The sequence below is a fragment of the Lathamus discolor genome, chromosome 15 (genome assembly GCF_037157495.1).
Source record: "Lathamus discolor isolate bLatDis1 chromosome 15, bLatDis1.hap1, whole genome shotgun sequence".
Classification (NCBI taxonomy): domain Eukaryota; kingdom Metazoa; phylum Chordata; class Aves; order Psittaciformes; family Psittacidae; genus Lathamus; species Lathamus discolor.
In genome coordinates this window covers 11,894,330-11,919,374 of record NC_088898.1, presented here as the reverse complement: position 1 = coordinate 11,919,374, position 25,045 = coordinate 11,894,330, and the positions used below count along the sequence as shown (strand labels likewise).

At 45.6% G+C, this 25,045-nt stretch overlaps 1 long non-coding RNA gene across 1 annotated transcript; it reads right to left on the bottom strand.

The window, feature by feature from the left end:
* Positions 1-4,795: 4,795 nt before the first annotated feature.
* LOC136022304 (uncharacterized) lies at positions 4,796-17,735 on the bottom strand. Its single transcript, XR_010616119.1, has 3 exons — positions 17,419-17,735; positions 5,981-6,173; positions 4,796-5,224 (listed from the first exon to the last, which is right to left on the bottom strand). It is a non-coding gene; the product is annotated as an uncharacterized LOC136022304 (long non-coding RNA).
* Between the last annotated feature and the right edge of the window lie 7,310 nt (positions 17,736-25,045).

Below are 25,045 nucleotides of genomic sequence, written 5' to 3'. Positions count from 1 at the left end.
TGCCGGGCCCAGCACCACCCTATCACCATTACCTGCAGTACTACGGTACTAGTTTGGACACAGGATGGCAGCAGCACTACCAAAAAAAATCCCAAACAGCATGCTTTTCTCCCCAAAAAATTCTGCTAATTCCACCCCCCCCAGCCTTGCAGACCCAGAATCTGAGGGTCTGGAGTATTTTTGGGGTACCACAGTGTGATGAGCATCATGAAAAGTCTTCAAAAAGTCACCCAAAAAACAGAAATCCCAAATTGTATTTCTACATGTTAAAAAAAAACCCAAAACCCCAAAAAACACATAATCAAAAACCTACCAATAAAACAAAACAAAGGATTTTACAGTAAAAAATAAAGTCTGTTTCTTCTGAACAGCTGAACTCTTACAAACAGGTTTTTAACTCTTTTGTTGCAAAACTATTTTCTCACTGTCATTTAACAGTTAACCACACAGACACTTCTTTCAGGAAAACTAAAAGAAGCTTTGCATAGGCGTAACATGCTCCGCAATGGACCTTATGTCGAGCATTTGTCTTTAAATCTTTCATGGAAAAAAACAGAGAAAGAAAGTGGGCACGCTCTTTATGGCATCTTTAAATCCCATACTACAAGCACCTTAGGAAAAACGCAGACACGCATCATAGACATACCTTGCATCACAGACCATGATGGATTTGGATTCTTCCTTCTGTTTTGTCCTTCCATGGCAAAAGAAAGGGTGACCATGGTGGCAGTTGACATCCATCTGGGACAGGGAAAACATACCCCAAAACCAAAACCTTTATCATCAAGCTGGGTGGGCTCCTGTCCTGGGTTCAGCAGTAGCAGTCATTTTTCTCCTTCTTAGTAGCTGGTGCAGTGCTGTGTTTTCAACTTTAGTCCGAGAACAATGCTGATAACACTGATGGTTTTAGTAGTTGCTAAGTAATGTTTACTCTGATAAAGAACTTTTCAGTCTCATGCTCTGCCAGTGAGGAGGGGCACAGGAAGCTGGGAGGAAGTGGAAACAGGACACCTGATCCAAACTAGCCAAAGGGGTATTCCAAACCACAGCACGTCATGCCCAGGATAAAAACAGGGGCGGAGTTACATGGAAGGCCCAGATTGCTGCTCAGGTTGGGCTGGGTATTGGCTGGTGGGTGCTGAGCAGTTGAATTGTGCATCCCTTGTATTTATTCTTTTCCTTTTCCTCTTTTAGTTTCATATTCTCTCCCCTTGTTATTTGCCTTATCATTATTATTATTGGTGGTAGCAGTACTGGTTTTGTGTTATACCTTAGTTACCAGACTGTTCTTATCTCAAGCCATGGCAGTTACATTCTTTTGATTCTCCTTCCTATCCCTCTACGAAGAAGTTGGGGGGGATGAGCAAGCAGTTGCGTGGTTCTGAGTTACTGGCTGGGCTTAAAAAACAACAGTTTAAAGCTTCCTTATTTTATGAAGTCTACAAATGAGCAGAAGAAAGAAGTATTTTGCACCATCTCTGGTACAGTTAGTGAAAGAGAAATGGAGCAAGAAAATGGAGGGTGTGGGACCAGGGCATAAAGATGCTGGAGGGTGGGTGGGGAAGGAGAGGAAGAAGGGAGAGACGAGGACAGTGGTGGGGCACAGGACATGTTGACAGAGCGAGAAAAAGAAGAGGGAAGAGAACAAAGGGATTAAGAAATAAAGAAATGCCAGATCTGTAAGAAGTGACCAAGAAGGAAAAAAAATCTAAAACCAGAAATTGGCCAGAGGACAGAAACAGAGGAGAAAAGAAAAGGGGCCAGGGAGCAGGACAGAGGAGGAGAGAAAGGGAAAAAGACAGCTGGCTGGATGGATGGAAAGGCATAGCAAGGAATGAGGCAAGGACAGGCAGCGGGCAGAGAAAGAGAGACAGAAGTACTGGGGACAGGAAACAGGACAGAGAGACAGTGAGTAGGACAGAGCTGGAGAGAAGCATCAGGGCAGAAGGAAAAGAAAGACAAAGACAAGGACCAGGACAAGGCGATACAGAGAGAATAAAAAAACAACAGGGAGGCAGGATAAAGGGAAAGACAGGGAGCAGGACAGAGACGGGGGTAAAGCCTGTCAGAGGCATCATGAGAGAAAGGTGGAGAAGGATAGGCTGCAAGACAAGGAGTTACTTCAGCAGTTACTGCTGAAGCTGCTCATCCATGGCTGCAAAAACTTTTGTGTTTTATTCTGTGCAAAATGCGCTGGGGAAGCAAGAGATTTGCAAAAACCAGATTACAAAGGATTGTGGTGGATCAATCCTCAGTCAGCCTGTGTGGTCATTTCCATGTCAGGGACAGTGCCTGGTATCCTGAACATACACAGCACTACCTTAGTTCCAGCTGCAGAGCCCTCCTCCTCCATCCAGCCAGAAGCCTCGCTAAGCTTTCTGGAAATGTCTTCTCTCTGCTCCCCTGAGGATAAAAAACAACGCTCCTCCTGGTAAAGCTTCTCTTGCAAAGAACGAAGCAAGCGCTCCCATCAAATACCACTGAGTATGGAAGCATAAAACCACCCATCACCCCTTGCAACCAGGCTGGAATGTAGACTCCTGGAGTGCTGTCTGCACTGGCCAGGAGATACTCACTCAACCCTCCCACATCTGAGCTCCTGCTCCCAATGTTACCAGGAGCATGATGGTAACACAGTAAGTATAAAGACACCTGCACACCAGGTACACGATGGAAAAGCTGTAACCATGGTAACTTCACATGCACGTAACTGCACAGCAATGGTTCTTGAGAAGCTGTACCTTCTTCATAGCCTGAGAGCAAGCATTCCAAAATGCCTGGGTAGGCACACAGAAAAGGTACTTAACACTTAATGTGTTAAGACATATCTGGGGAAAGTCTTGCACTTCTATCTAGTCCCCGTGGGCTTAGCAAGGCTAGAGGTTGCAGAAAAATGACTGAAAGACGAAAGCTGCGCTCTTCAAATCATCTCCCCCTAGCCCAAACAACTCTTCTGCATTCAGATCAGCCAATCTGCACAAGTTACAAAGGTGCAACGGGCCATTAAAAACTACACTGAGAGCAATGGGTGGTGGGACTTTCAAACACTGGCATACAGATTTACCAAGAGCCACCTGGTTGGTCACACCAGGGGATCTGCCAACAGTGCTGCCCCACCCCAATCAGAACTTTTATGTACTGTAGAGAGGCATAACATTCCTGTGGTCCACATAAAGAATCTGTTGGGGAAGACAGTCTGGGTTATTCCTGCTTCAGGTAAAGGCAAACCTACCCATGGGACTGCTTTTGCTCAGGAACCCGGATACACTTGGTGGGTGTCCTGGGTTCAGCAGTAGCAGTCAGTTTTTCTCCTTCTTAGTAGCTGGTGCAGCACTGTGTTTTGACTTTCAGCCTGAGAACATTGCTGATAACACAAATGTTTTAGTCTGACCAAGGACTTTCTGAGCCTTATGCTCTGCCAGGGAGGAGGGAAAGCCGGGAGGAAGCAGAGACAGGACACCTGACCCAAACTAGCCAAAGAGGTATTCCATACCACAGCACGTCATGCCCAGGATGTAACGGAGAGTTACCCAGAAGGACTAGGGCACTGCGGGGTTGGACGAGGTATCGGTCGGCGCTCGGTCAGGTGGGGTTGGGGGAGTTATCGGTCGGCTGGTGTTGAGGTGTTGTATTCTCATCCCTTTCTATTTCCTTTATCATTATTATTATTGGTGGTAGCAGTAGTGATTTGTGTTAACCTTAGTTACTAAACTGCTCTTATCTCAACCCGTGGGATTTACATTCTTTCAATTCTCCTTCCCATCCCTCCAGGAGCAGGGGGAGGGCAAGAAAGGGGGGGGAGTGAGTGAACGAGCTGTGTGGTTGGGTTCAAACCACGACAGTGGGTAATGCGGGAAGACGGGGAAGTCCTGTGTGTACCTCAAGGGGATTTAATTCTGAGGGAAAACAGCCAATGAACTCAATTATCTGCTGTTGCCTGCTATGTAATACTTCTATAGCCCATCACCTAGATGCCCATCTCCGCCATTCTGGGCTTTGAAGAAAAGATATGGGCTGTCATGATCATCAGCAGAGATTAAAGGCATGAAAAAAGCTAGCAGCAACAGCAGAAATGTCCTCAGAACACCATCAACTGACCCTGACTTCCCTCCAATTATCACCCCAACAAAGAATGAGCTTTGATGAAACCAGACGAGCCCAGCAGTGACCAGACAAGTTTGGCAGTGTTGTCAGCAGGCAATAACCTAATACTTCAGTCTGGGAAGAGTGCTGATAAGTCACCTATGTTTTTAGTTCTTGCTGAGTAATGCTTACTCTGATCAAGGACTTTTCAGACTCATGCTCTACCAGTGAGGAGGGGAAGCCAGAAGGAAGCAGAGACAGGACACCTTACCCAAACTAGCCAAAGAGGTATTCCATACCACAGCACATCATGCCCAGGACAGAAACTGGGGGCAGTTACCCAGAAGGGCAAGATTGCTGCTTGGGTTCGGCTGGGTATCGGTTGGTGGGTGGCGAGCAATTGTATTCTGTCCCCTTGCTACTTCCCTTATCATTATTATTACTGGTGGTAGCAGTAGTGGTTTCCGTTATACCTTAGTTACTGGACTGTTCTTATCTCAACCCGTGGGAGTTACACTCTTTCCATTCTCCTCCCCATCCCTCTAGGAGCAGGGGTAGAAAGAAGGGGGTGGAGTGAGCGAGTGGCTGCCTGGTTCTGAGTTACCGGCTGGGCTTAAACCATGACAACAAGACACTTCTACCTGCTCTCCTGGCCTTCTCATTTCTTGATATCCCTCTCTTACCTGGGTCTCAAAGGTGAATGACTCCAAGCTGTTGGCCAATTTCTCTCTTTCTTGTTTCTCTAGATCTCTGATTGTCAAGTGTTAGAGTCTAGCATGCAAAGAGAACAGTAATCAGAGGTAGCAAGTGCCTTTAGCTGAGCAGCACATCATATACATAAGCTTCTGATGACAGCAGCGCTACATGAGCCACCACCATTCCAAAGCAATTCACTTCCTTTACGTGGAGCTTTAACCCAGCAGAGCCATTTCAAACATCCCTTTTTCATCAAGCTCTTCACTTCGTCCTCCAGCAGGTAGGGCACATCATTTACACCCAGTTCCAAGAGGACCTCATGGACAAGTTTCTGCTTCTTGGGTGCTTTGATCTTCTTCCCTTCCTCTGTTCTGGTAACCGTGCTGTCACTGGAATTTTTGTATGGTTCTTCCTCTTTCACATTTTCTCTATTTCCTTTGGGATCCTGTAACAGAAAAAATACATTCTCAGGCAGTGGAACAGATTTGCGGGTTTTCCAGATTTTTTCTCAGGGCAGGGGACAAACACGGAAAGAAGAGTTCACCTGCGTACACTCTGTGAGAGAAACAGTGATGTTTTCACAATATCGGGGATGGGGCTTTGCAATATTAAGATTTTGCAATAGTGGGGCCGGGGCTAAGTTACTAAGGAAATGAAACAAAGGGTTTGAAATACGATGACTTAAACAGACACACTCTGTGGTTAAAGACAATGTCATCTTTGGGTGACAGACACACTCTGTGGTTAAAAAGAATGCTATCTTTGTACAACATATGAAACTTAGCTGGTGCAAACTGGTTCTGTAGTTAAACAGTAATTTGGGGTATAACATGTCTGCCAGAGAGTTATGAAATTGAACCATAAAAGGAGAGAAAGTGGCATACAAAATAGAATAAGGGAAGGTGTGACCAGAGGCGGGACAGTTAGCACATAGGTTATACATGTCAGATACGCTGTAAACCTTGGAGTCCCCACCCAATGGGAAAACGTGGGAAAAGGGAGGGAACATGCAGACAGGATAGGAAAAAACAAATCAAAGTTCTGGATACTTGCCAGGAAGCTCGTTTTCACACAAACGTTAAATAAATACCTGCTTCACTGCTGTGTCTGACCAAGGTCTGCCTGAACCTAGAGACTGTTTCTCACAATTCAACTTCTCAGACACCAAAATCCAAGACCATTTCCTCAGTGGGATGCTCACCCGAGATTCCATCTTCTTGCCTTCTTCCTTTTTCTGGGATTCTGCTCTGGGAGGGGCAGTTTCTGCCTGACCTGGAGACAGATGCTTCCCTTCTCCCTGCTCTTCACTGGCATCTTCCGTACTGCTTTTCTGGGCTTGCTTCTTCCCCTTTCTCTTCTTTACCCACCTTTGTTAGGCATTCTTCTTCTCCTTCCTGGTCATCACAGGCAAGCAATGGGGAAAACAAAACAAGCGTTTCACAGAAGAGACAATCTCCTGCAAAAAAAACGTATGTACGAAAACCAGCACTCACAGCGACTGCAGCCATTAGTGAGGGCCTGTGCTTGAACTACAACAGTAACTAAGAGTCACTTCAGTGCAGGACATGACTCCGTGACGAAGCACAGAGCCTGCTGGACACCTGCACAGACAACACACGGCCAGGAGCCTGTCCACAGTGCACCAGGACAGTCTAGAAATGAGAGATTTCCCCAGAAACAAGTCCTGGAACATTTTCAATTCATCCTCAAATAACCTCCTGTGACACCACACTCATTTTCAGCCACATGGAGTGACCAATAAGGTCATACATATTTTGTACTGTAGGGTGCTGTATGCATAGCCTGCATACTGGGCCATCCATAGCTATCTCATACATTAAACAAACTAAGATTTAAAGTGCATTTGTAGAGCTTTAATGCAATACAGTCCATTTAGTTTTTAGGCGGCATAATTTTTAGATGGCATAAGATTAGGTGAAAAAGCCCTAGATCAACTGCTCCTAGATCTAAAGCCTTCACCTCGATGACCAAAGCAAATCAGCAGCAGAGCAAATAAAGATTCTGCCCGCTCTCAACAGACTGAGACTTGAAATGACTTGGCATAAAATAGAGAAGCCCTAAAGCCACCCACTCTGGTAACTCAATGCATCTCCTGCTACAAGCACCTTGCAGCACAGATGGAATCCTGGATCAGCTCCCTCACAACACTGTCTCTGTATCTAGAATAGTAAGCATTTATGAAGAAACCTAATGACTTTATTGTAGCAAGGCAGGTGTCCAAACCATGGGAAATCAGGAGAGCAGCAGCAGCAACTGAAATCCCTGCTGACAGTCTCAAACAGAAAAGCTGTGATTAGCTGGGGTCCACCAGGGCACAACGCATTAAGCTCTATCTGCAGAACAAAAGGAGGGCAACTAGCCCTGCTCCTGCTGCAGATCTCACTGCTTTCATGGAGAGAGAATTTCAGTCTCTAGATCTTTCAGCATTTTAAAGCTATGGTGAACAGTCTCATTTCCAAAATAACTCCAATCTTAGAATGGAAGTGAGAAACAGGGAATTCCCTGGCTAGTTTCTAAACGGGTATTTCCATCTTCGTCACTTTCCCTATGAATGAAGATGAAGTGTGAATTAAGGACCTTCCGGGTGACCCCCAGTTTCTTTACTCCCCTCAGAACTGAGCACGACGTGCTGTGGTATGTAGGGAATACTCCTTTGGCTAGCTCAGGTCCGGTGTGCTGTTTCTGCTCCCCTCCAGCTACTTATGCCCCTCCTCACCGGCAGAGGACAAAGGACCAAAACGTCCTTGATCAAGTGTGATAAGCACATAAACGTATTGGCTTTCGCAAATCATAGGTGTTGCTATGTGGATATAATTGTATCAGTTCGCAAAGCTTGCTAAAGATGCAAGATTAGACAACAAGTTGAAAATGGCCAGAACGCTTGACCAAAATGGAGTCACATTGATTACAGGGTTAACCAATGTACAAGGGGATAATACAGGGAAATCCGACTAATATACAGGGGAGTGTATAAAGGGGTTAGAAGAATTCGCTTGCTTAAACAAAAGTATTGTCTGTTGTAAACACCTATCATGCCTACTAAGCAGAACAAGGCACAAACTACTGATAAGGGGAGAAGCAGAGGTCTGGTTCTACTAATAAGCAACTATTGACAAGGAAAAGCGGATGCCTGAGTCTGTTGATAAGGGGGAGAAACAGATGGTTTATGGCTGGGATACCAACCAAACCCCAAGGCTATGCATGAAGATTAAAAGGTGAAAAGTTTAAGAAGAGGAAGACTCATTTACTTCATCTTTAAGACCCCTGCCCATGACCAGAGGGGGGCACTGCACAGGCACAAAGGACCTTCTAGCTCATTATAATATGAAGCGGGGATAGATACTAAATATGTATATGCGTATCAGTAATCTAATGCATATATATACCTTAAGAGAATAAATGTAAAGGGAAAAACGACCCTGTGTGTGCATACTTTGGAGGAGCTATTCCCATGCACCTCAGCGCTGAATAAAAAGCATACCTACTTTACAACTTTAACGAGTTGTGGAGTCAATCTGTTAGCGTAAGAATAAATACATAACCACCGGAATGGTTATATGAGGTGCTTTATTGCAGCGCTGGGAAACCAGGGGCACTCGCCCAAATCTGGCTTCAACCTCGTCACATCGCGTCCACAATTTATATCCTAAAAGTTTCACAGTTAATACATATTCATCATAGGTTACAACATTTAACTAATACATATGCATTAGGGATTGCCACATCCATCTATTACGACATCTTTTCTTTTTGGCGCCCAACGTGGGGCCCGAAGGGTTGAGATAAGGACAGATCTGACCGGATTAATAGTCACTCGTCACAATGCTGATTTATTGGCTCTCAAAGCTGTTCCTCTTGGTCTCACAGGTTCAGAACTCTGTACATTACATACAGCCGGTATTTGCTATGGTACTGTTTTTCAAGTGTGGGGCTTGGGCTAAGGTTTTTGTCTCATTGTACTTTATTATAATGACTTGTAATACAATAGAATCATTGATCATGAAACTGATCGGTCTTATGTTCCCAGTGTGGTCACCACCTTTATACTTTGGGAGGTATATAATACAGGTGCTTAGCAATTTCACATCTTTTTTCTCCTTCTCGGGTGGTCAATCTGTGAAGGAAACATTCTTTTACCCTCCTAGCCCCCCTCTCAGAGCAGCTACAGCATCATTTGAGAGTTTTGAAGTTCTTGAATGGCCTTTTAATATTGTTGAGACCTGTTTCCTGATTGTGATGGGGATTTCCATGTTGCCACGCATACGGAGTATGTTTTGCCCACGACCATCTCGTTTGATTTCAAGAGTTAAGCAGAGTCAGGTTTGGCCCTTGTCTGGGGTTAAATGATGATATGGGAGGAACAAGAGATCTTCCCCAAGGCTGGACAGTCATGAGTGGCAGGGTGTGTGGGACAGTATGAGCGAGTATCTGGTCCACTGGGCCCCTCCAGTGCTTTGGAAGCGTCGGAGATGGAAGGCAGCTCTATGGAGTCCCCAGCAACAAGCTGCAGAAACTGCTGAAGGGGACAGTGAATTATTTTGAGCTTGGTGGGCCCATGACACTTCAGGCCACCAGGGCAGAGATGCGACATAGAGATGGACTCATGATCGAGGGGTGGACTTAGCAATGGACACTACTGACCAGGTTATTCACGAGTGTGAACACTGCACACAGCCTCTCCTGCTCTGAGAGGCTGTTACAAGAGATGGAGCCTGACATCATGGACCACATGGACTCAGCAGCTTTATAGGTCCATGCACTAAGAAATGATCTTTATCTCTATGTGTATGTAGACGTATATATATATGTAAGAGTGATGGTATATTGAAAATGTGGGATCTGAGCATGACGTGAATGGTATGGAATAAGGGGTGGATACTGTCCTGGGTTCAGCAGCAGCAGTTATTTTTCTCCTTCTTAGTAGGTAGTGCAGTGCTATGTTTTGCTTTTTTGGCCTGGGAACAGTGCTGATAACACCGATGTTTTCAGTTGCTGCTCAAATGTTTGGTCTGGCCAAGGACTTTCTGAGCCTCATGCTCTGCCAGGGAGGAGGGGAGGCTGGGAGGAAGCAGACACAGGACACCTGACCCAAAGTGACCAAAGAGGTATTTCATACCACAGCACGTCATGCCCAGGATGTAACGGGGAGTTACCCCGGAAGGGTGGGAACGGTAGGGTTGGACGAGGTATCGGTCGGTGCTCGGCTGGGGGGAGTGGGGCGAGTTATCGGTCGGCTGGTGCTGAGGTGTTGTATTCTTTCTTCTTGTTATTTCCTTTATCATTATTATTATTGGTGGTAGCAGCAGTGATTTGTGTTATACTTTAGTTACTAAACTGTTCTTATCTCAACCCGTGGGAGTTGCATTCTTTTCGATTCTCCTCTCCGTCCCTCCAGGAGCAGGAGGAGGGCAAGAAGGGTGGGGGGAGTGAGTGAACGAGGTTTGTGGTTCGGTTTAAACCACAACAGGAATACTAGCACAGGACTTGGGCCTGTACAGGAGAGCAGTTAAGCAATTGGACTCTGTAGCTGAAGGATGGCCTGGATACCTCAGGGCCGTTGCAGCAGTTGTACTAAACATCCAAGATTCACCTTGGGCCAGAAAATGACTGTGCTGGTATCCTATACAGTGTCTGCAGTGCTGAAAGCGAAAGGTGGGCACTGGCTTTCCCCACAAAGGTTTCTGAAATATCAAGCCATCACGGTGGAACAAGACAATGTAGAGATAGTGGTAACTAACATTGTCAACCCAGATTCTTTCCTCAGCAGAAACGAAGGAGAACCAGTACACCACGACTGCCTGCAGACTATTGAGGCCACATATTCCAGTTGTCCGGATCTGAAAGATACCCCTTTAGATGACGCAAAAACCTGGTTTACTGATGGGAGCAGCGATGTCATCAGTAGAAAACAGCATGCTGAAGTAATAGAATCCAGACCATTACCCATAAGCACCTCTGCACAGAAGGTGGAACTGATTGCTCTGACTAGAGCTCTGGAACTGGCAAAAGGGAAAAACATAAATGTCTGTCCAGACTCAAGATATGCATTCAGAGTTGTGCATGCACATGGTGCCATTTGGAAGGAGAAGACTGTTGAATTCACAAGGAAAAAAACATTAAACACACACAAGAAATATTGAGACTGTTGGAAGCAGTCCAACTACCTGAGAAGGTGGCAATTATGCACATCAAGGCACACCAGAAGGTGAGCTCAGAATTAGAGGAAGGAAAAGAGCTGGTGGACAGAGAGGCAAAAGAAGCAGCAAAAGATGAGATTACAATTGAAGGAGCTTTAATTCCTGATGGGAAAATTTCTCTGGAAGGTAAGCCAAACTATAATAAGGAAGATCAGAAATTGATTATAGATCAAGATGGAATATTTAATGAGGAAGGGTGGGCTAGTACACCACAGGGGAAGATAATTGTTCCCTCATCTTTCTTATGGTCCTTAGTAAAGAATGCATATCAAAAACACACTGGGGAGTGGATGCCTTGTATAAATATTTGATAAGCAAAATTATGGCTAGAACTCTGTATGCTACTATTCAACAGGTAACTCACCAGTGTGATCTCTGCCTCCAAACAAACCCAAAAAGTAATCCTAAACCCAAAACAGGTCAAACTGGGAGGGGCAATGAACCAGGACAACAGTGGCAGATCGACTTTACAGAACTGCCAAGAAAAGGGGGGTATAGATACTTGTTGGCACTAACGGATTCCTTTTCAAATTGGTCAGAAGCCTTTCCAACTAGAACTCAGAAAGCCTGAGAAGAAACGCAATTGATACAAAGAACATAGGCCTTGACACAGAACAAGGCATTTATCATTTTGAAATCCATCCAGACATTACTCAAAGGACTGTACTTGTATATATTGTACTTGTATATACTGTATATATGTGTGTGCTTGTGACTGTTAAGAATAATTCTAATTTTTATATGCTACCATCCAACAAGTAACTCAACAGTGTGATCTTTGCCTTCAAACAAACCCCAAGATTACTCCCAAACTTAAAATAGGACAAATTGGCAGAGGTAATGGACCAGGCCAACAATGGCAGATTGACTTCACAGAACTGTCAAGAAAAAGGGGGTACAGACATTTATTAGTACTAACAGACACCTTTTCAGGTTGCCCAGAAGCCTTTCCAGCTAGAGGCACACAAGCCCGGGAGGTAACAAAGATATTGTTACAGGAAATAATACCACAATATGGAGTTCCAGCCACTATATCTTCAGACAGAGGACCACATTTTGTTTCAAAAGTGGTACAACAAATTAACAAACATTTAGGTATTGATTGGCAACTTCATACTCCCTACCATCCTCAGTCAAGTGGTCAGGTGGAGAAAATGAACCATCTAATTAAATAACAAATAGTGAAATTGGGTGAGGAGGCCAGTCTACCTTGGCCCCAAACACTTCAAGTAGCTCTGTTGAGAATTCAAACTAAACCAAGAACTCGAGAAGGGCTGAGCCCTTTCGAAATTCTGTATGGAAGGCCATATGGAGTCCAACAGGGAACGTCTCTCCAAGTGGGAGAAGAGACTATGAGTAACTATATAATAGAGCTAGGAAACAACTCAGAAAAATTGAAGAATATGTGGCTGGAACTCAACTGGATAGTCCCATACATAATATACAACCTGGAGATTATGTGTATATAAAATCTTTCAGACCCACAGGGGAAAAAGATCTCGAACCAAGGTGGAAAGGGCGGTTCCAAGTACTACTCACAGCTTTCACAGCTATCAAAATTAGAGTACAAAATGTCTGGATTCATCATACTCGAGTCAAGAAGGCTCCAAAGGCTCCCTGGAAAATCACATCAATTGATAATAACAGACTGAAATTAAAACTAACTCGTGAAAGACAGAGTAATCTATGGCTGTCAACACAATGTTGCAATTGTGATCAGAATATAAATCCGGATATCACTTATTACCTGGATATGAGATAAGGACAGTGTAGTGCAAGGGCTACACATACTGCATGAAGCTTGGCCCAATTATTATAGACACATATTTTAGTAGCATATTTAGTTAAAATGAAACACTTATTGATATTAATCCTTTATACCTATAACATGGTCCAAGCCATAGAAAAAGAAACATCAATATTGTATGTCTCCCCTTACATGGGCAAACAAGACTGGGGTTACTGACTTCTGTCTGACCTTGGCACAGGTGGGAAATCCTTTCCAAACGTGCCTAATTGGTATACCATACTTGAGCCCCTTTGATTTTCAAGGATGGGTAACGAATGACTCAATTTTAAATCTTATCACAGTAATCGAAATGGTCAAGAGAGCTCGAGGGACCAATTGGACAGTTGCATCAGCCCAAATGGGTTTTTTATAAAAAACTTAAATCGTTCCACTATCCCAGTGCAAGAACTCCCAACTCTTGGGATCTGACAGAACTAATCAGAGCTGTATAACTTTTAATACATAGTCAAGCAAAGTCCCTGAGACCAAGGTAACTAGTGGTAAGACATGGTATCATAATATAATCGCTTACTGCTCAGGATCATCTCCAACGTTACGATACAATGATAAAATACTGTCCTGGGTTCAGCAGTAGCAGTCATTTTTCTCCTTAGTAGCTAGTGCAGTGCTGTGTTTTCATTTTTTGGCCTGGGAACAGTGTTGATAACGCTGATGTTTTCAGTTGCTGCTCAAATGTTTGATCTGGCCAAGGACTTTCTGAGCCTCATGCTCTGCCAGGGAGGAGGGGAGGCTGGGAGGAAGCAGACACAGGACACCTGACCCAAACTAGCCAAAGAGGTATTCCATACCACAGCACGTCATGCCCAGGATGTAACGGAGAGTTACCCGGAAGGGCAGGGACTGGAGGGTTGGACGAGGTATCGGTCGGTGCTCAGCTGGGGGGAGTAGGGCGAGTTATCGGTCAGCTGGTGTTGAGGTGTTGTATTCTCTTCCCTTGTTATTTCCTTTATCATTATTATTATTGGTGGTAGCAGTAGTGGTTTGTGTTATACCTTAGTTACTAAACTGTTCTTATTTCAACCCATGTGAGTTGCATTCTTTTCGATTCTCCTCTCCGTCCCTCCAGGAGCAGGGGGAGGGCAAGAAGTGGGGGGAGTGAGTGAACGAGGTTTGTGGTTGGGTTTAAACCACAACAAATACCCAAAGCTCTACCCCCAGGATATTTCTTGATATGTGAAGACCAAGCATGGCCAGGAATTCCTTCCAAACCCTTTGGAGGACCATGTTATCTAGGTAAATTGTCCCTGTTTGCAGCCTCCAAAAGGCATTTAGTCCAGGACATGAAGGGCAGCCTCCGCAGAGACAAACGATCCATTGAGCAATTAGGCCCGAATTGTGATTCCACTTTAAAAATCTGGAATCACATAGCAAGATTTTTGGTGGCATTATTTGTACCAGGTATAGCTGCGGGAAAGCATTGGCAGATATACATTGTTTGGCATGTTGGGCGGCTAAGCAATTAAATATAACTTCAGATGTGATACCCTCACTTGCCACAAACACAGACAGTGTAAGACACGCATCTTTACAAAACTGAGCAGCAACTGATTTTTTATTATTGGCCCATGGCCATGGTTGTGAGGATTTCAAAGGTATGTGCTGCATGAACTTATCTGACCATTCTGAATCAATTCATGCTAAGCTGCGAAAATTGCAATAAAATATGCAAGAGCTTAAAATTGTTGGAGGCAGATTGGATGAATGGCTAAATAACTTAGGAGTTACTGGATGGTTCAGGGAAATACTTACACAAGGCCTTCTAATCTTAGCTATAGGACTACTCATTTTAATGATTGTACCTTGCATAATATAATGTATATCAAAATCACTTCATAAATCGATAGAAAGAACATGGATAGCTCTATCATAAATAATACAGTAAAATAATTTACTTACTTTATAGAAAAGGGGGGATTGATACAGGGTTAACCAATGTACAAGGGGATAATACAGGGAAATCTGACTAATATACAGGGGAGTGTATAAAGGGGTTAGAAGAATTCGCTTGCTTAAACAAAAGTATTGTCTGTTGTAAATACCTATCATGCCTACTAAGCAGAACAAGGCACAAACTACTGATAAGGGGAGAAGCAGAGGTCTGGTTCTACTAATAAGCAACTATTGACAAGGAAAAGCGGATGCCTGAGTCTGTTGATAAGGGGGAGAAACAGATGGTTTATGGCTGGGATACCAACCAAACCCCAAGGCTATGCATGAAGATTAAAAGGTGAAAAGTTTAAGAAAAGGAAGACTCATTTACTTCATCTTTAAGACCCTTACTCACAGGAGGAAGACTCATTTACTTCATCTTGAGAACCCTGCCCATGACCAGAGGGGGGCACTGCACAGGCACAAAGGACCTTCTAGCTCATTATAATATGAAGCGGGGACAGATACTAAATATGTATATGCGTATCAGTAATCTAATGCATATATATACCTTAAGAGAATAAATGTAAAGGGAAAAACGACCCTGTGTGTGCATACTTTGGAGAAGCTATCCCCATGCACCTCAGCGCTGAATAAAAAGCATACCTACTTTACAACTTTAACGAGTTGTGGAGTCAATCCATGTATCAACATAACAAAACAATTTGTAAAGGTAAAAGAAAAGGGGGGGGGCTTGATATGAGGAAAGCTAGTGCCTGCAAAACATACGGTTAAAGTACTTTTAGCTTAACTTAGGTTGAAGATAAAGAACAACGTTTATGTTGTAAGTCTGTGGAATTTAGTGGCCTCACTAAACATGAGTAAATTATTTCACACCATCCTTCTACTTGACAGTTAGAGACAGTGCCTCACGAACATCTGCTAGCTTTGGATACTCCTTGTCTGCCCATCCTGCAATAAATTCTGCAGAAAGGTCACACTGTCCTAAATCTTTGCCAGCTATCAGAAAAATTATGGATATGGCTGGTTTCAGCTAGATTTGTGACTACTGGCGCATCCAACTGTGCCAAAGGTGTAAAGTACACCGTGAAGAAGACTGCTTACTTCATCTTGAAGACCCCTGCCCGCATGAGGAAGACTGCTTACTTCATCCTCAAGACCCCTGCCCACAATCACCGGAAAGCAGTGCGCAGATGCCAAGAGGAGGAGATTTACGATAATCACAGAATCACAGAATAGTTAAGAGTTGGAAAGGACCTTAAGATCATCTAGTTCCAACCTCACACTAAAACATGCCACCTAAGGCTTCATCCAACCTGGCCTTGAACGCTGCCAGGGATGAAGCATTCACAACCTCCCTGAGCAAATAAGTTCCTGGAGCTAGTTATAATATTCCCCACCAATACGCGGGAATTATGACTATGCATATGACTAATTCAATAGTGAAAGTGTTAGCGTAAGAATAAACACATAACCACCGGAATGGTTATATGAGGTGCTTTATTGCAGCGCTGGGAAACCAGGGGCACTCGCCCAAATCTGGCTTCAACCTCGTCACATCGCGTCCACAAGTTATATCCTAAAAGTTTCACAGTTAATACATATTCATCATTGGTTACAACATTTAACTAATACATATGCATTAGGGATTGCCACATCCATCTATTACGACATCAGCCTCTTGTGCGCTTGCGCGGCCCCCTCTGGTGGTCGTCTGGTGGTCGTTCCGATAAGTAAGAATCTTCCTCAGATGAAGTAAGAAGTCTTCCTCAGGTTGTCCTTTTCACCTTTCCCCCACTTGAGTATATTCCAATCCTTGTGTAAACGTTAGCACCCTCTTATCTTCTTTCTGGTATGCTCTTTCAGCTATCTTATACACAGGTTCCACTTGGGTATAGTCTCCAGTACATACTTTTCTAAATCCTTTTATACTCCTTTTACCATATTTGGTTATGCTATGTTTTTGTAGCATTGGGTACAAGACAGCTGTGATATATTGCAACATTAGAACCGCCGTGATACAAAACCACGAAGTCACAGCATTTTCTAATATACAAAACCTCACTATTAATTTATAAATTTCTCAAACATAATAATTTCTACTATTTTATACAATTGTTTTATCATACAAAATTCTGCTCTTTCCAACAAAAGTATAGAAACCTGTATCAAATGTTAATCAGTGCGCCTCCAGCTATGGTCACGCGCCCAGCGCTGTTGCTTTTGCTTTATTGACTTTGTCCCTCAATAAAACCCTGTTATTTCTATTAGAGGAGAGATCTCGTACTTCACATCGGGGTAAGCGGGACCGAGCAACAACTGAAACATCGGTGCGTTACCAGCGTTATTCTCAGAGTAAAGGTGAAACACAGCGCTGCACCAGATCCTAGGAAGAGAATTAACTCTGCTACAGCTGAAAACAGGGCAAAGGGAGAGAGACAAGCACAGTGGCAGGGAGCAGGATCCCGGGCCAGGAGACTCCGAGGCGCCTGAGATTCATCAACGGAGATTACAGGAGAATCAAGCTCACTGGGGGCTCCTGACCCGGCTCGTCTCCGGCAGACCGCAACCGTGGCGCTGTGAAGCTTCCCGCCCCGGGCGGCCAGCGGGCAGGAGACGTCCGTCTGCGCCGGCCCAAGGGACGGACGGGCGGGCGGGCGGACGGGCTGTCCTCGCTCGCCTCCCCGGTAACCCCGGACTCCCAGTGGGCTTGGATCTCACCTGCTGCCGCCGCTGCCGGGACCTGGACCCTACCCGCCGCCATGCTGCTCCCGGGCGCTGCGCATGGGGCACACCGAAAAGGCGCGCCGGAGGGACCAGAACCGGTGCGCGAACACCAGGCTACGGCCACGAGCACCCCAGTGTTCTACCGCGCACTCGCCGATACCTGAACGCGGAGCGGCTGCAGCGGCGGCGACTGCTCACCGGGAGGCAGCAGCGACCACGCGGCACTGACCCGCCAGATACCGCGACCGCTTCCGGCTAACAGCCGCGGCGACAAAGGGAACGCCGTGGATCATGAGCGGAGCCCTGGGTGCAGTACCGAACTCCGGACAAAGATGGCAGCAGCGAGAGGCTCCCGGCTCAGTACACACACCCGCATCACCACCACCTGCAGTACCGAATTCTGGACACAAGACGGCAGCACCGAGCTGCGCCCGGCGCCACACGGCACACCCCACACCCCCCCCCCAAACCTGCTGTACCGAGATTTGTAGGGGTATTCCCCCCTCAGGCACCCTCCCCTGCCTCAACCCTTGTAGACACAGAATCAGGGGTTTGGGTATATTTTGGGGCCACCACAGCGGGTCCGGCTGCACAAGCACAGCCCGTCATCGAAAGGTCTTTTGGGGAGAATCAGCCACAAATCACACCATTACCCCCCTTTCTCCAGAGGACTCCCCCATACTCTGCTCACTTGCTCCTCTGCCAAATCATCGCCAAGCACCAGCTTTCTGTCCTGCTGGCAGCTTGGCCTTAGCAGCAGGGGCTGGATGCTTGCACCCCCAACTTTCTCAGCCAGGCTCCATACGGGAGGTGCTCCAGCCCCTGATCATCCTCATGGCCTCCTCTGGACTTACTCCAACAGTTCCATGTCCTTCTTGTGTTGAGGACAGCAGAATTGCACACAATGCTGCACATGGGGTCTCATGAGAGCAGAGTAGAGGGGCAGGATCACCTCCTTCCACCTGCTGGTCACGCTCCTTTTGATGCAGCCCAGGACACAGTTGGTTTCTGGGCTGCGAGCACACACTGAAGCCAGCTCATGTTTATTTTCTTATTGACCAGCACCCCCAAGTCCTTCTCCACAGGGCTGCTATGAATCTCTTTCCTGCCCAACAGGTAGCTGTGCCTGGGATTGCCCCGACCCAGGTGTAGGACCTTGCACTTGGCTTGTTGAACTTCTTGAGGTTGGCAATGGCCACCTCTCAAGTGTGTCAAGTCCCTCTGGATCCTTCCCTCCAGAGTATCAACCAAACCACACAGCTTAGTGTCGTTGGCAAACTTCCTGAGGGTGCCTCAATCCCACTGTCCATGTCACCAACAAAGGTGTTGAACAAGACTGGTCCCAGCACCAATCCTTGAGGGACACCACTCATTACCCATCTCCAGCTGGACATTGAGCCATTGACCACAACTCTTTGCGTGTGGCCATCCAGCCAGTTCTTTATCCACCAAGTGGCCCATCTATCAAATTGACATCTCTCCAGTTTAGAGACAAGGATGTTGTGTGGGACAGTTTTGAACGCTTTGTACAAGTCCAGGTAGATGATGTCAACTGACATCATCAGTTCTGTAGCCCCATCCTAGAAGGCTACCAAATTGGTCAGGCAGGATTTCCTGTTAGTGAAGCCATGCTGGTTGTCACCAACCATCTCATTGTTTTTCATGTGCCTTAGCATGCTTTCCAGGAGAATCTTTTCCAAGATTTTTCCAGACACTAAGGGGAGACTGAGTGGTCTATAGTTTCCTTGGACTTCCATTTCACCCTTCTTGAAAATGCGGGTTATATTTCCCTTTATCCAGTTGTTGGGAGCTTCACCTGATATCACCATGGCACAACTGCCATGGTTTTTCAAATATGATGAACAGGCATGGATTTGATGAATGGACTACTCGGTGGATGAGGAATGGGCTGAATGGTCCAAGATTTGTGGTCAATGGATTGATGTTCAAGCAGAGATCAGTGACATGTTCCTCAGGGGTCAGTGTTGGGGCTGATCCTGTTCAACATCTTTGTTGGCAACATGGAAACCCTCAGCAAGTCTGTTGATGACTCCAGGCTGTGTGGTGCAGTCAACACATTGGAGGGAAAGGATCAGATCCAAAGGGATCTGGACAAGCTGGAGAGGTGGGACTGTGTGAACTTCATGTTCAACAAGGCCAACTGCAAGGTCCTGGGTGAGGGCAGTCCCCAGACACAGGCTGGGGGAGACTGAGTGGAGCAGCCCTGAGGAGAATAACTTGGGGGTGTTGGGTGAGGGGAAGCTCCCCGCGACCCGGCTTCAGTGTGCGCTTGAGCCCAGAACCCCCCATATGCTGGGCTGCACCCCCAGAGTGTGAGCAGCAACTCAGGGAGGGGATCCTGCCCCTCTGCTGTGCTCTTGCGGAACCCCCCCTGCAGTCCTGGTCCAGCTCTTGGGCAACAGCACAACAGGGACGTGGAGCTGTTGGAGCGAGTGCAGAGGAGGCCACAGAGATGCTGCGAGGGCTGGAGCAGCTCTGCTCTGGAGCCAGGCTGAGAGAGCTGGGCTGGGGCAGCCTGGACAAGAGAAGGCTTCTGAAGGGGAGACCTGAAAGCAGCTCCAGTCCCTAAAGGGGCTGCAGGAAACCTGGAGAGGGGCTTTGGACAAGGGCCTGTAGGGACAGGCCAAGGGGAACAGCTTTAACCTGCCAGAGGCGAGACTGAGATGAGCTCTTAGGCAGAAACTCTTCTCCGTGAGGGTGCTGAGGCGCTGGCACAGGGTGCCCAAAGTAGCTGTGGCTGCCCCATCCCTGGCAGTGTTCAAGGCCAGGTTGGACACAGGGGCTTGGAGCAACCTGCTCTAGTGGAAGGTGTCCCTGCCTGTGGCAGGGGTTTAGAATAGGGTGAGCTTTAAGTCCCTTCCAAGCGAAACCAGTCTGGGATTCTATGAAAATTATATCTTGGCCCTGCCTGCCCAGAGAATCTCTGGCTTAGAGCACAAAAGTGGTGACTGTCAGCCCCAGAGGGTGGGAGATTATAGGATGACTGTGCATGCAGTGTGGCCACAGTGGTAAAGGCAGTCACAAGGCCTGAGCTTGTGAAGCTGTTCTGGCCCTCCAAGTTGACTAACATGAACACCGGGATGAATTGAAGCATGCCAGAGGTACTGTGATTACTCAAAATAAACACAAGCCACCTTCTGCCCACCACTTCAGGGATACTCCAGTAGCAAATAAGGATGTTGGAACTGGATAGAGGATGTTGATGAGAAAAAACAGATAGACCTTTTGCCCAAAGTCGTAAATGTAACCACAAGGCAGACACAGATTTGCTTGGCTAATTGCTTGGAAGCATATAAATATCGTGTAATACTTGTAATAAATGATCCAGCTTGTACTCTACCTCTGGGTCTGTGCCTTCCATCCTCACAAATGGCGCTCAAGCAGGGACTTGACGGGGAGCCGTGACTCAGCGATCGGTGAGGAAGCCCAGCCGAACCCCGAAAGGGCTTCCAGCAATTGAATAGTACCTTTGATTGAGGTAAGCAGCTGCGAACATGGGAAACAGTATCCCCTGAGCACAAATCGGTGTTCAGAGTGCTAGTAAAATTCCTAGAGAAGAAGGGGGTTACTGTAAATGAAGATAGACTGAAAGACTTGTTAATATGGGTCTCGACCCATGCCCCTGAGGCAACATCAACTAATATTTATCAGAAGGGAATATGGGACAAGATTGGAGTCTGCCTCTGGGATGCAGCCACGAGGGATGACACGGCAGCCCCAAAATTACCAGCGTATGGTGCTCAGTCTATAAGGCACTTAATGGGGCAGCACAGGAGTCATAGGCACTATCAGCCCCTCCTGTCCCAACAAACAACACCCCGGATCCTCTCGACCTGTTGCCAGTAGACCCATAAACTGAGCCTCATACTGGCATTGGCTGTCATGGGACGCAAGCTTTGCTGGTGCTCACGCACCCTCCCACACGTATCGATCTCTGGGAAGATATCCGCCGGCAGGCTGCGACAGCAAATGAGCCAGGCAAAGATGACCTTTTTGATCCTGGACCAATCGACCCTGATAGAGAACCTGACCTCTACCCCCCTGACCTGCATGATATGTGGAAAAACATTAAAAAAGAAGTGAAAAATGAAGGTGATGTAAACCTGCCCCAAAACCTGAATGCTCCACATCCCGTCCGTTATGAGGCGGACCGCGGGCTGGACAGCGGGAAGGAAAACGGCGCTACCGCCGGAGCCGGGCGGAGGCAGAGGCTCCCCTCCGCCCGAGGGGCTGCACCTGGTGGCAGCGGTGGGATAAGGAGCTGCGGAATACGGGCGCGCCACCTCCACCTCCCCGTTGCCGCGACCTCACTCACTCGCACGGCGGCGGCAGCAGCAGGCGCCGACGGGCTCCCCTCATTGTCTGCCCGCGGAGAGAGGGCTATGATACGCGCTCGCCCCTCGCCTTTGTGAGCTTCAGCAGGCGCGGGTACGCGCTGCGCCTGCCAATACCCGCGCTGTGGGGCGGCAGGGGGTCCACTCCTACCGGTGAGAGGCGGGAAGAAACCCAGCCTCTGCCCTGGAGGTTTTTCACCCACAGCAACGGTCTGTTAACAGATTCAGTCAAACATCCTACCCTTCAAAATAGAGCTGCCACAGACTTTCTGCTATTAGCTCGAGGACATGGTTGTAAAGACTTTGATGAGATGTGTTGCGTGAACCTATCTGATCATTCTGAGTCTGTCCATGAAGCAATTCAAAACCTAAAGGATGGAGTTCAGAAGTTGCGAATATACAGTAGCTGGAATTGGCTAGAAAGTTTGCTGTCAGGATGGGGCATCAGTGCATGGTTGAAAGACATTATTAAAATCGCAGTAGCCTGTGTAAAAATATTTTTATATATTTTAATCACAGTTCTTTGTTTAATTACTTATATAAATCGTTTGATCGCTAAGTCTAGTAACAATGTTTTGTTAGTTTATAAAGAAGGGGGAGATGAGGGGAATGCTGCACAAGAAGCTGCGCCAGCAGACCTGGACAAGAGCCCGGACATCTGGACTCTTTATCAGCCGCAAACCTTGGAAGAAGTGAATGGGACAAGTTGGGAAGAACTGGAGAAAGAACATCAGGTGGAACCGAAGAAATTTGGAAACAGGAGGATGCTTAAGGCAAGATAAAGAATGTGTAGTCAAGGGAAGTGGAAGTGATGATGTAATGAGTAGTGATAGCAAAGAACTATGTTTAGCAATAATTACTCAAGCAAAGGCTTGACAGTGATGTGATTGGCTGAAAGAGTGCGTGATCAGTAAGATTATTTCATGATGGAAAAGTACCAAAGGAACTAACCACTACTAACCACTAGACAGAATACTATAAAAGCCTCTAAGCTCACTCAATAAGGGATTTTGTTTGTAGCCAGAAAAGGAGTTTGTGCCTCAGCTGCCGCAAGATCAGGCCTGGCAGGGGGTGCCATCCCATATAAAGGGTGGCCCGTGTGCAGTAGGGACCTTGGGCATGTTTATCCCTAATAACACTATGATAATAAATAAATGAGGATTGTGTTCTCGAAGGTCAGCACATGCTTTTCAGCTGAGCTGGGATGACAAAGTAAATTTTTGGAAATTTAAATTTTTGGTGAAATAATAGCTGCCTCATTTTTAGCTCCCGGAGTAGCCAGCACTCAAGCTTTCACAACATTGACTAAGTTAGGATGTTGGCTTGCTAAATAAACTAATGCTACAGCATCTGCTCTCTCTGCTTTGCTCACTGATGTCAACTCTATTAGGCATGTGACTGCAAAATAAGGCAGCAATCAATTTTCTCCTCTTAGCGCATGGACATGGGTGTGAAATTTTGAAAGGAATGTGTTACATGAATTTATCAAACCATTCAGAATCCATACATGAAAGTGTCCATAAGTTGAAAGACTATGACAAAGTTAAGGGAAGATGATGCAGGGGGTATAACTGGGTGGCTATGAAGTCAAAGGACTTTAAAGGCTATAAAGTTAAAGGATGATTGACCTTTTTGCTTGCCCTCTTTGCCATGGTATGTGTTGTACCTTGTTTGTTACAATGTATGCAGTGAATGTTACCCCAGGCTTTTGAAAGACATGTCTCTACTGCACTGATAAAACAAGAAGGGGGAACTGTGGGGGTTGGAATGCATTGAAACTGTCAGAGACCATGAGAAGGAGGAACTACAGCAGGCAATTAAGAGTGACCCGTCCCCTGACTGGTACTTGGAAGATGTTGGAACTGGCAAGGAATAAGGAAGTTGGAACTGGGTATAGGGTGTTGATAAGAAAAATCAGACAGACCTTTTGCCCAAAGTCATAAATGTAACTGCAAGGCAGAGACAGATGTGCTTGGCTAATTGCTTGGAAGCATATAAATATTGTGTAATCCTTGTAATAAACGATCCAGCTTGTACTCTACCTACAGGTCTTTGCCTTTCATCTTCACACTAGGAGTAATGCAGACATATGTGCTGTAACATTTTTAGCCTTTTTCTGCTAGATGTATTATTATACATCTAGCACAATACAACACTTTCTGCTGCAGGCATCTAAAACTCCACATCAGCTGTAGAAGCTCACAGTCAAATCCAATATACACAATGCTAAGCAAACCTGAAGCATACAGGAATTTTTTCAACATTAATCAGTTGAAGTTTCAATACCCTCTAATAGTTTTGCCTGTGAAGGCAATCCTAGCTGTCACATGTTATTGTAAGATTCCATTCATAATGTGATTGAACAGGGTTACTTGTAATCTTAAACTTGGGCATTAAAACCAAGAATAGTATGTGTTTCTGTGAGGCTATAACCAAATCAGGGGGAGCTATTATGGGTTATAGATCATGGTAATTTTTGATGTCTTGTAAGCTATGAGAGGACATTATTGGTCAAAGTTTAAAACAATGGATTTGCTAAATAAAATACATACATTTAAAAAAAATACATTAAAATATGTATTATGCATTGTATGTTATAGATAAATAACTAAATATATATTTATTAAGTGAATTTACTAAAGGGCTCTTTAATCATTTAGTAATGCCTTATAAAAAGAATCTCACTGTGAGGTATAACGAAAAACTTCGGCCTGATGTGTTTTTTCTGTACATATTTGTTTAAAAAAACTTTAAAAAGGCCTGGCATTCTGTGACAGTTCAATTAAACCTTTTTTTTTTTTTTGTTTGTTTGGTTTTTTTTTAGCATTCTTACTAAGCAATCTGCTCAACATGTAAGTTTTCTTGTTAAGTCTGAAACGCAAACAGCAATTGTTCTGAAAAGAATGATAGTAATGGTCACTTTGTTCACAGAGCAGCCTGCTTAGAGCTACTGAGGGTTTTTTCATCCCACACCAATGTTCTATGTAGACATTACCTTGTGATCATAGTTGGTTCTCAAACAGGAAAATAAATTAAGCAATTCACAGCTGTAATCGCAGGTCAGATTTGATCACTGTACTCCATGTATCTTAGTGTCTTGCTCTGGACTTTTTTTCTATACTCTCCTTCCTGGTATTTGCTAAAGGGAAGTAGCACGGGAAATTGAGGAGTATAATAGTGGGCAAACAGTGCCCTGCAGCTGTCTTTTAATTTTCAGGAAACTTCGTGTTGCTTCCAGAAGTGCTGGGAGAAGAGCTCTGCAAGAT